A 13,161-nucleotide genomic window follows, 5' to 3' on the forward strand; every position below is an offset into this window, starting at 1 on the left:
TCCCCTCAGGGTCTTTAAAATCAATAGGCAGACCTAGGGGGGATCTAGTGGATAGTGCCAATTTCAATTGTAAAAACAGCAGTAAGCAAGGGATTTGAAGAGCTCTGTTGTTTCACAACAAACAACTTATTTGTGCCCAGTTCAACAGTAAATAAACAGAATGGTTTTGTATGTGATTAAGAGGATTACATGTTAGAGAATCAGCTTTTGCTCTGAAAGCACAATCAACAGTAATTCCCTCTGCCTTTCTGTTCTGATACTACCATGTTCTCCCAAAAAAAGACCAACAAAGTTCAGTTTATTTATCTCAAAATCAGTTTCTCCTTTCTAAGGTTGAGAACCTGGACTTCTTGACAGCTAAAGGTTTTCCTTTGCCTTCTAATGTAGCCTAGTTTGATTTGGCTCTCTTTACCCTAGACTCTATTCCTTGCCCTCTGCCTGTGCATCCAGGTTTACTCTGAAAAGAGGGCCATACTCCCCATAAAGCAGAGAATCTCAAAATGTGGTCCAGAAACCCTGGGGAGCCTGAAGACTCTCAGGAGGCCTTCAGCATCTGTACAATTTCTATAATAACACTAGTTTGTTACTTGCTTCCTTAGCTCATTCTCTCACAAGCGTACAGAGGTCACATAATATGGTGACATCATCCCTCTGATGGATAATGGGCTGTATGCTTGTGTATTCTGGGCTCTTAAAGATTTTTTTACTATATTTTTTTTATTTTTTGGCATACTGCATGTGGGATCCTAGTTTCTCAACCAGAGATCAAATCTGTGCCCCTTGCATTGGGAGCGTAGAGTCTTAACCACTGGATGGTTGGGGAAGCCCCAAGAATTTTTAGTCTTAATTTTTAACAGAGCAAATACCTAAAGATAGAACCTACATAAACTAAATGTCTTTGGGGTCCTTAATTGTTAAGAGAGAAAAAAGAATCCTAAGAGTAAAAAATTTGAGAAGCAGTGCCTTGAAGACAAAAATAGCTACTTACATTTCTAGTTGATCCTTGAGTGGGAAGGAACCAAAGTTTAGTGAAAAGTCAGAGATGATTAAACATTAGAAAGTCGGATTTATAAGAAGAGATGGAAGGAATTGGAATTGATCAGCTCAGCTCAGAGAAGCTCGAGAGATGCCTCAGTAATGATCTTCAGGTATGTGAAGGGTTGATGTACATACAGAACAAGAAGAAATTGGCTTGAACTGCAGTGTGTGAGATTTGAACTACAGATAAAGAGGGATTCTCTGACAGGGGCTGTTAAATAGCAGAGTGAGTGACTGATGGGCTTGTGGAATCTCCTGCTCTGGAGGTCTTTAAAAACTGAATAGATTTCCATCTGTCTGGGATGATTTAAATACAGCAGTGCCAGAAAGCCAAGGGGATGGAACAGATGATGTCTTAGGCTCCCCTTCCAGCCTAATTAATTAACTTGATGAAAGGAGCCGTGGCGATTTGCAGTGAAGGGTTTAGACAGGAATGTGCCTGCTGATCTTGGGATAGATCATGGGTAGGAAGCCAGAGGTTTGCTTCATGGCTGGTGGAGATCCTGTATCATCCAGCGAAATGACTGATGCCTGCAGAAGTCCAGTTCAGGTCAGATTTTGGATTGGGCTCTGGATCCCTACTCCAGGGGACCTTCCTGATCCAGGGATTGAACCCACATCTCTTACATCTCCTGCACTGGCTGGTGGATTCTTTACTACTGCATCATCTGGGAATTCCATGGACAGGGGTGCCTGGCAGGTTATAGTCCATGGAGTTGCAAAGAGTTGAACACAACTGAGTGACTGAGCACACATACACACTCTGGATCCCTGCCAAACCCTTCTCATTATTTAGGCACAGTGAGAAAAGAAATTTGGTAGGTTGATCTTAGTCAGCTCAGGTAGGACCTGGAAAATTTCAAATATTAGATGTAGGTCTTTGAGCATGGAATGCTTATGATTCTAAAGAAAAAAAGGAAGCAATCCTTAATTTTCTAGAAGGATAGTGTTAGAAAATCTGAATGGAAAGTATAGGGGTAATGTTCTTCACAGACACACTTTCAGTTTTACTGTGTTAGGGCTTTATATTTTTCTTTCAGAATTAGTGGAATTTTGTTGCTTTCAGTTTTCAAAGATTTTGCATTTTATTTTTTTAAATTAATTTATTTTAATTCGAGGATAATTACTTTACAATATCGTGTTGGTTTTTGCCATACATCAACAGGAATCAGCCATAGGTGTATATATGTCCCCCTAATCCTGAAACCCCTCCTACCTCCCTCCCTACCCTAACCCTCTGGGTTGTCCCAGAGCACTGGCTTTGGATGCCCAGCTTCATGCATCAAACTTGCACTGGTCATCTATTTTACATATGGTAACGTATATGTTTCAATGTTATTCTCGCTTTCTCACATTGAGTCTAAACGTCTGTTCTTTATGTCTAGCGATTATAGAGTTTGAAATTTCCCTGTACTGGGTCAGAGATCTAGAGAATCAGCCACATTCCAAGGTAGTTTGTTTCCTTTTCTTATCGCTCAAATTTCCGTGAACAATGTGCTTGAGTCAAAACAAGAGGAAGGAAAGAATGCAAATTTGCTGCAGTTATTGTTGGATCTTGACATGAAGGACAACACAGTAGAAATCAGTAGAACCATCTGTGAATAATGAGCTGGATTAGAGAATATAAATAAGATTTTATCTAAATGTAGACCCAATCACCATGGTCTATGTTGACACTTAAAAAAAATATTTGGATCACACATTATCTTGGCTTGGGTTGATTGACAGAAAGCAGAGAAAGAGGATGGGGCTGGGAAGACCCCCTTGGGTACTTTTAGAAACTGCAGGGTTGTTTGATCAGATATCGTTTTCAGGAAAACAGCCCTGGCAGATAGCAGATAACCCCATTGTAGGAAATGATTACCAGGCTCTCTCTATCTCCAAAAGAGGCTATTGACTTCTCCTTTGACAAAGCCTTCTAGTGTTGAATGAGATGGGAAGACCAGGTCTGGGGCAACATGGTAAATAGGCATTCTGTCCAGAGAAGAGGAAAAAATGGGAGAAAATCATAGAAGCTAAAAGCCAATAAGCCTCTTTGATTGTTAAGACCCATATCATGCAAATAATTAAAAGAAAGTATCTTCCAACCTAAATTCAATTTTGTGTCTCACATTTACGCCCCTTGATGTTAATTAAATGAGGGAGAAAAAGGGAGTGAGGGACGGAAAGGTGAGAAAGAAGTAGGAAAGGAATTCTTGTGTTTTGGAAAGCATAGAATGAACTTAGGAGAAGTCTTATTCTGAAAGATATCCAGTAAAATACTACAGGTGGGATGTTTAAACACACTTGATAATGTCCTTGCTTCTTCTAACCACCTTTGCAGCTAAGCTAGCTCAACTAAAGAGGGTAAGGACCACTGCAAAAAGCTTATCACCTTTGTGGATTAAGAAAGGCAATTTTTCTTCTCAAATCCAGGAAACTTGTGACTAGGAAGATCTGAATTAGATTTCATGGCTAGAAAAAGGAAACAACATTGCTTTCCTTCTTTTTTGTTTTTATTTTTTTTAAAGTCTCATTCTGAGACAGTCCAAGACAACCTCGCTAAGGGCTCTGAGTATGCCTTTGGTGTCTCACAGTTTGGAGTTTCGATCTTCCCTTCATTTATCCAAATTGTTCTTCAAGCAGTCACCTCTGCCAGCTGTGATAGCCATTCAGACCATTGTCTTCCAGCCAAAGTTGTACTCATTTTCCAAGACTCGGTTGTCAATCTGCTGTGGCCTCCATAGCTACCTACGGCCCCAGAGGACTCCCCACACTGACATAATCCTATTCTAAGACTTACTACTATTTACCTTGCACTAGTTATTAATGTGCATGTCCATGCTCATCACCTAACTGTGTGCTCCCAGAGTAGAAGCCAAATTACAGATCTGAGTCTTACACCTAGTAGTTGCTCAATTAATGTTTACCTCTGAGTTGAATTTGATTGAACACATCTTTTCCAAAAAAAAAAAGGTCCAGATGCTACTAATGAATTTCCTTTCTGGAAGCATATTTACTAGAACTTTCAGCAAAACAACATAGCTTATACATGCGAAAGCAAAAGTAATGGGAAAATCTATTTCTATATGCATGTCTATTCAATTTATTATGATTCAATATGATAATGACTAAAAGAATGTGTGTGCATGCATACATATGTGCATATATATATTTCTCTATGAATGCAGACAATTCATTTCTACACTTTAGTTTTTCAGCCATAAATCACATAAAATCAAAAAGAACTAGAATTGAATAAAACATTTAAAATCCTTAGTGAATATTATTCTTATTTTCTTATGGAAAACAAAATGAGGATGAGCAGAGAAACAAATAAAATTATCTTTGTATCTTCCTTGTAGAACTTTCTTATTTTTATAAAACTGCTATGCTTTGTAAGGCTGATATGTTTTCTAAAATTTCTTACTAATAGTCATCTACTGAAAAAAATACGTAAAGATGACATCTGAAAAGTAATATAGTCAGTTTTTATTTTTCCCTCTGTCCTTTATGTGGGAAGGTTACAAATTATTTTCAAGGGAAGAACCTGACATTTCTACAGATGCTTCCTTTCCAGCACAAATGCAAATTACAAAGCAAATAACTTTTTTCCCCCATAGAAAATGGTCTCTGTAGTCATACAAAGCATACTTTAAACTGATAAGAGACATAAAAGATGTGAATAATTATTGTTGGAGGAGATACAATTGTGTTTAAATTTCTGCATTTATTCACTCCCTTTCTGTTTTCCTCCACTGAATTTCTTTTTTCTTTTTTTAAATTTTTTTTTTATTAGTTGGAGGCTAATTACTTCACAGCATTTCAGTGGGTTTTGTCATACATTGACATGAATCAGTCATAGAGTCACACGTATTCCCCATCCCGATCCCCCCTCCCACCTCCCTCTCCACCTGATTCCTCTGGGTCCTCCCAGTGCACCAGGCCCGAGCACTTGTCTCATGCATCCCACCTGGGCTGGTGATCTGTTTCACCATAGATAATATACATGCTGTTCTTTCAAAACATCCCACCCTCACCTTCTCCCACAGAGTTCAAAAGTCTGTTCCCAAATTTCTTTTTTCAAATCAGGTTTCAAACTTGAATTTTTGCTCAGTGTGAATTTAGATGTGTGAGAGTGTGTGCTAACGTATTTTACACCACATTTTTTAAAGCTTCCTTTGAGAGATTTATTTTTATGAAATTCACTATACTTGATTGCATAGTATTTTTTTTTCTTATTAGAGGCAGAAATCAACCATTCCAACTCCTACGCTTTAAAATATGGAAGCAGAAATTGGGTCCGACTCCAGGAGATAGTGAAGGACAAGGAAGCCTGGTGTGCTGCAGACCACGGGGTCCCAAAGAGTCAGATACAACTGAGCGACTGAACAGCAAGAGCCACACGGCCTGGCAGTAACAGAACTTGGGATAAATCTTGAGGTCATTTCCTATATTCCACTTTAAAAAATTGACATTGATTTGCTTATTTTTCAGCAAAATGATGTCTCTTGTAGAAAACTTTATAGGTCATAATACTAGTGAAGCAGTGCAAAATCTGTGATCTAATGAACATAGGCTCTAGAAAGATTGGCTTAAAAGCATTTCTGTTTGATTCTTTACTTCTCTAGGAGGTTTTGGGGAGAAGCACTTTCAACCTTAATGTGAGCAGAATTCTTGTGTAGAATTGACTCCAAGTTTGGTTAGACCACAATGAAGTGTGTTGAAAGCCATTAGCAATTAAGAGCATGGCTCTGGGCTGATTTGCTTTATGGTATATTTCATGCTGCTCATGCACAGTAGGTAATACACATGGATTCAGCATAAATTTAATTTTGCACATTAAGTAAAGTGCAATAGATAAATTATGCCTGAAGAGGAGCCACCAGCTGCTGTAGCCACTTCAACTAATGTACCCTGGAGGTGCCTGAGCACATCAGTTGTGTCGAACCATTAATGCATCCTGGAATCTGCATGGATACATTTGCTGGAGTCAGGAGTCGCCTCCTGGCTCTCCGGGAGGGACCAGGGAAGGGAACTGGTCCAGCATCCTGGGGCTAAATTGCCCCTTGCCCCCGCTCTGGGCTCTTGAGCATACTTTGCCATAGATGGCCTCATTCAAAGGTTCAGTGGAAGGATCCGAGACAGGATTTTCTCACGACCTGGGGAAGTGAGAAGGATCAGCAGGGACCCTAAACATCCCCCCCCCTGGCTTAGTTGAAGGACCCAGAGTGGGTATTCCTCTGAGGATCCAGAAATCGGAAAGGATGCATTAGCACAAAAAGGGTTGAATTAGAGCTGCTGGGGGAACATTTACTTTCAAATTTCTTGGCATCCTTGGACCTCATTTCTCAACCTTAATGTTCATTTTATGGTCATTTTTGGGGTATTTAATATATCTACATCCCATACAGGGAATTGAAGCAGAACACTCTCAGAGCTTTAAGGAAGAAAACAGATCTCCAGTCTGTGGCAGGGTTCATTCCTGTGGCCGCGAGTGGTGATGACATGCCTTAAGTTATTTGAGATGAGTAAGCAGTTACAATTCTGTTGGAAATGTGGCTCTGAAGGTTTTCAGCCAAACGCTGATAATGGAAGTTTCATCCTCTTGGCCATCCCCTTCTGGGGCCCCTTTGACTGCACCTGTTCCAGGCTTGTGCTCTTTCCCACGAGGTGGGAAGGAATGGCTTGTCAGCGCCTGTCACCGTGTTCTTGTGCCCATCGAAAGCACCCTGCTAGGACTGGCTTTCTCTTCTTTTCAAAAAAATATCAAATTAATTTTTATTGGAGTATAATTGTTTTACAAGGCTGTGTTAGCTTCTACTGTGCAGCTAAGTGGATCAGCTATCCTTATACACACACCCTCTCTTTTCTGGGTTTCCTTCCCATTTAGGTGACCACAGAGCACTGAGAAGAGTTCCCTGTCTATACAGTAGGTTGTCGTTCGTTACCTATTTTATACCTGGTTGTGTATATGTCAACCCCATTCTCCAAATTCATCCCACCCTGACTACTCCCTCCCCAGTATCCATATGTCCATTCTTTATGGCTGTGTCTCAATTTCTGCTTTGGAAATAAGCTCATGCTTTTCTAGATTCCATGTGTGTGTGTGTGCTAAATTGTATCCAACTCTTTGAGAAACCACTGATTGTAACCTGCCAAGCTCCTTTGTCCATGGGATTTTCCAGGCAAGAATACTGAAGTAGGTTGCCATTTCCTTCTCCAGGAAGAGAAGGGATCCCGACCAGGGATCAAACCCACATTTCTTGTATTTCCTGCATTGACACGCGGATTCTTTACCACTGTGCCACCTGGGAAGCCCCATATAGATTCCATACATAAGTGATATTATATAATTTGTTTTCTTTCCAACTTATTTCCCTCTGTGAGTCTTCAGGTTGTCTCTTCACAGCCAGCAGCTGTACCCTCCCTGGGTCCACTCTCCAAACCCCCTATCCAGCACCCAGCTCCTCTCTGTACCAGGAAACACACAGTTCAGGCAGGGGTGCACAGGTCAGTGGTATAGATCATGTGTGCGGTTCTTATTCTGTCCTGCCTTTCACAGACCTGTTGGTGCATTTCCCTCCAATCCATCAAAGGTCCCTTTCTGTCCCAGCTGATTTCCTGCCGTGAGTGGGCTTTTCTGAGTTTGGGAACTTCTTCTTACCTTTAATTCCCCACCAGAGGTCCTGGTCTCTTCCCATTTTCTTTTTTCCTTTCCTTCATCCTACCTGGCTGTGTGGGGATTTTTCTTCTCCTTTTAGGTGTCCAAGTTCTTCTGCTAGTGTTCAGCAGGTGCTCTGTGAGAACTGTTCCATTTGCAGATGTATTCTTGGTAGACTTGTGAGGAGAGGCAAATTCCGCATCCTTCTATTCTGTCATTTTGACTCCTCCAGGACTTGCTTTCTCTTCACAGTCCTTTTCCCATATTCTTTCCTGGGTTGAATGAACTCTCCTGGCTGCTGCTGCATCTTTGAAAAGGAAACCCAGACCCATGGAGTCCTGTGACAAGGGCAGACCAGACCATCAAAGAGCAGTGACAGGAACAACTTACCTCGAATCTGACTCCAGGCTAAGTCCTGCATTATCTGAGTTCTCACAGAAATCCTCTTATCATTTTCATTTTGCAGAGGAACAACCTGAGGTTTTGAAACTCAAGTTACTTGCCCAAGGGCAGATGCTATGGGCAAAAAGCAGAGCCAATGTTCAAACCCAGAGACCTAGATTTAGGAGCTGTGTACTTTAGCACTTTAGGCACTTTAGTACACGGCCTTTAAGTGGTGATTTTCTTTTTTCCTGCAAAATAGCATAGATTTTCTTGAAAATTTGATTTTATAGACAAGGTAAGTCACTTTGCCTTTAAATGGAAACTGCCTCTTGAAAAGATACTAAAGATATTCTTCATATAGGATGTCTATTCCTGATGAGTGATTTCATGTTCCTGAGGAGGAGCCTGAGACAGAGTGAACAGAGACTCCTATTACCCAATATTTAGGTCACTGATTTATAGAGATCAACCTTACTTTTGAGGTTTCCACTGTTCCTCCTAGAAGAAGAACATAGCTCACAAGAGTAATGAATTGCTGGACCTTCTTGGGTAATGGATTGAGGTAATGGATTGCAGTCCTTCCTTGGGTCCAGTTGGAGGAAAGGGACCTAGGAGAGATCCTCCTGTTGCCCACCAGGGTCCTTTGACTCTTTAATCAATAGAAATTGATGAGACCTGATATGAAATTCAGCAAGGCTTTAATGGAACTCATGCAGGCTTTCCTGGTGGTTCAGACAGTAAAGAATCTGCCTGCAATGCAGGAGACCTGGTTCGATCCCTGGGTTGTGAAGATCCCTGGAGAAGGAAATGGCAACCCACTCCAGTATTCTTGCCAGGGAAATCCGATGGACAGAGGCACCTGGTTGGCTACAGTCCCTGGGGTCTCAAAGACTCAGGCACGACTGAGTGACTAACGCTATGCTACAGCCAGAGGGAGCAAAAGCAAGAAACAGATTCCCTTACTCACTCCCTGAGTGGGGTGAGCTGGCTTCTTAAATGCAGTGAGGGTAGCGGTGGATCAGTGGGCCAGGCCGAGGGCTGGCTCAGGTGGTCTGCCTACCTGCCGTGGTGGTCCTGTGTGCGGAGATCATGTGTGGGACTCTGCCTTTGCTCTGGGCGCTTCAGAAGCAGCAGTTGGTTTTTGGCCTTTTTGTATCTTATCGTCCATAATTGCCCTCAATGTATATGGCTGAGGTTATTTTTATAGTATCTTTTTTTTCTGTTACTTGAGGAGACATTTGTCCAGGAGCAATGCAGGTCTTGTTCCATTAGCTCTCCAGTCCAGAACTCATAAAAGGAGAAGTAGTTTTCATCAGCAGCACAAATTCTTTATAACAAATAAATAAAGTACTATTCATGCATTGAGTTTTACCAGTGTTGAATTTAGGCATTGTTTACTAGGACAAACAGAATGTGTTCTCATACTGCTAACAATGTTTACATCTAACCTTGAAAGTGGGGTGTGGTGGCAGAATACTCCAAACATTTGTCTAAATACACCCATATCCTACACACTAAAGGAAAGAGAAACGCTAAGAACTTTAATGAAGAAAGAGGATATATATCCTTTAGTAGAGATTCTCATTGTGGACACAGATACCCTTCACTAGTGACTATTTCTACTTTGGATCCAGTTTGCACCAAGTAGGATCACAATGGTGTTAAAATGGGTATTAGATTTTCAGAATTCCACTTAACTTTACCCCAAATTACCTAATGTGGTACGGACACATCATTCTACCCACCTGCATTTGAGTTGTCTGTCCTACTTGTACTTCTTTTGGTGTTCTGTAATTGTAGCCAAGAGATACTAATTTAAGCAGAAAAGAAATTTACTGGATGATCTTTATTCTTTTTAAATTTACTTATTTTTAACATTTTAAGAGTATAGTTGACTTACAATGTTGTGTTAGTTTCAGGTGTATAGCAGAGTAAATCTGTCATACATATAACGTAATCACTTTATTTATTTATTTTTTAGATTCTTTCCCCAAATAGGCCATTAGAGTATTGAATAGATTTCATTGTGCTATACAGTAGGTTCTTATTGTTAACTATTTTATATATAGCAATGTGTATATGGGGCTTCCCTGGTAGCTCAGATGGTGAAGAATCTGCCTGTAATGCAGGAGACCCCAGTTCTATCCCTGGGTTGGGAAGATCCCCTGGAGAAGGGAAGGTCTACCCACTTCTGTATTCTTGCCTGGAGAATCCCCATGGACAGAGGAGCCTGGTGGGTTACAGTCCATGAGGTCTCAAGAGTCGGACACGACTGAGTGACTTTCACTTCCCTTCAGTGAATGTGGCAATCTCAAGCTCCCAGTTTATCCCTCCCCCTCCTTTTCCCCTGGTAACCATAAGTGGATGGTCTTTAAATGGCTCACAGGACTGATGGGGAGGTAGAAGAGCCAGGTTATGTGAAGAATTGGAATAAGACATTACCATGAACCAGTCACTCTCTTGGCAAAATACACCCACTTGAATGAACTCAGTCACAGACATTTCCGTCTTCTATTGTTGCCAATCTGCTTAAGATCCAATGTTGCTGGGAACCAGGAGGGCCAGGGACAGAGCACCTGTATACTAATAGGGAATAGATAATTCCCCAGGGAAATTCAGAACATATCAGAGTACTGAAAAACAGATGCAGTGTGATTTACCTTGGCCTCCAAAGTGATCACACAACAGTCAATGGAGAAGACTAGAAACCATGGTCTGTTTCACAAATGAATAATCTATAAAAGATTTTAAACTTCCATGATAAAGTTGTGAGAACCTGCTATTCATGAGTCATATAATCATGAGCAGGTTTTTGTTTTTACTTTGAAATTTGAGTCTAAAGTCAAATTTAGACTTCATTTATAGACTTGTGCTTCATTTATAGAATTCCACTAGCTTATATCCAATCCATTCCTGAGTCTATTTACATCTTTAACCTAGTGTTTGCTTTTTTGCTTTATGCTGCTTCTAATTTATGTTCTTTAGCTATATTTTATATATGCTCCTAAGCTGCCTAGAATCCTTTTTACAACAAGGCAATATATAAATAAATAGATAGATGCAGTCATTTCCTAGGATTCTTTTCTAGTTTTAATATCCAATTGTTCTCATTCAGAAAATCGTATATTAGGGTGCACAGAAGGTATTCTCTTAAATTCAAATATAGTATGAGAGTCACCTTGTCTTGACTGATACTTACTCAAAACGCAGAACTGCTTTTTAAATCTCTTACTTAAATTCACGTGCAGAGGAAAGCAATACCATGGAAGTAAGAGGAATGGTAATTATTTCCCTGGAGAACAATAATTTTGCAATAAATTTCAAAAACAGCACGATTTAGCAAATTAAGCTTAAAGCCAAGGATATTAAATAGAGTTAACTTTGTAGAAATAAATTCTGATACTACAGGCTTCAAACATTACTTTAAATGTGTTCATTTTTTTTTTTTTTTTTTAAAAGCTAGTGAAGGGGCCCTTAAGGTTTTGGTGTGGGATGTTGGATTTTGGTTTTAAAGTCTGGGTAGTGAAACCTTTTTCACACCAGGCAAGATATAATGAATATATGTATGTATGTGCACTTTCTTTTGCTGTTACTAGAGTGCTGAGTAAGCAGTTTCGATCTGCAACATCCCCTTCAAAGGAAACTTGTACTTTGCAGCCATGCTTCTAAGCTTTGGCAACTCCACATGGAAACAGTATTTCTTTGATCCTATATTTAGTGCTGATATTGTTTATGTTTAAATGTTAAAAATAACTCTTTAAAGCCACATGCCCCATGGTTAATAATAAAAGCACATTCTCACCTTTTGGAAGAGTTTACAAGAAATCTCGGGCCACCTTCTGTAGCCATGTAGTAAACTATAACGTCTGTGAGGGCTAGAGTTGACTGATAATTTGTTATGAGAAAACCTTCCCTTTTAACTCTCAATTCAGTGTATGTGCTCTGGCCCATTGAATTACTACTTGGACCAGTCTTTTCTTCTTTTGACCAGTCTTTGCTTAAGAGAATCAAAGCATCAGTCTTAAAAGAAAGAAAGAAAGATATATAGCGATACCACACATTTCCTATCTATCATCTATCTATCTACCATCTGTCCATCTATCCAGCCATCTATTTAATAGATATTGTCTTTTTCTCTGCTTTCATCTGGAGGAACAGTTCATAAATGGAAAGACAAAAGTTGAGCCTCTCTTGCTTGAGTTAGAAGCATTCCTCCCAAAGTACTGATGCTGATCTATTGTTGGGCTACACTGCATTCTCTCATTAATATTAACCATTTCCTCGAAGGGGTCTTTCTCTTTGACTCACTCTGTTTTAGGAAGCTGTTATTTTTATAGTGGTTGCTAAGTCACCATCAAAGAATTCTAAGATCTGTGAAGCACAAACATATAAGAAATCGACATTATCTGTCTCTTGGCAGAGAGTGTGAAGAACTTTTTAAAAGATTTGGAGAAATGTGACTGAATACGTCTAAGATGAAATAAATCCTATGTTAGAAATTAAATGCACTTTGCTGAAGAATTAACCACACTGTTATCAATGTTGCTCTGCTACAGTACATACAGGTCATTACTACTGAAGTGTGTAGGGGTGTGTGTGTGTCTTGATAAAGATAACCCAAGTTCTAGTTATACATAAGATATTCCTGTAGAAGAAAACAGACTATAAGTGGCTACCTCAATCCAATCAAGAATTTAAGTTTCTTCTCAATCTATTTACTGGTTGATAGGCTAGCTGACTGCTAGGTGGGGATGGAAAAGCCTTTTACTCTTTAGTTTCTGTTTTTGTGTGTGTGTGTGTCTGTGTGTGCATGTGTGTGTGTGTGAAGTCTAAAAGGCGACTGTGTAGCTTAGTAATCAGAGATGAACTACGCATAACAGTGTCTGATCGAATGCTTTCTTTGATTGCTACTGATGAATCAAATCTCTTTAGTCTAACCTTGGCTTCCAAACCCCAAATCACTCTGAACTGGCTTGTACAATGCCACGTGTGGCAAATCTGTGATCTTGCCAAACCACCTGAAAAGAATTATTTTCCTTGCACACATACACAAAATAATTGTCAGTTCTTTAAAGTTCAGATTGTAGAGGTTTTGA

Source organism: Muntiacus reevesi, chromosome 3 (genome assembly GCF_963930625.1).
Source record: "Muntiacus reevesi chromosome 3, mMunRee1.1, whole genome shotgun sequence".
Classification (NCBI taxonomy): Eukaryota; Metazoa; Chordata; class Mammalia; order Artiodactyla; family Cervidae; genus Muntiacus; species Muntiacus reevesi.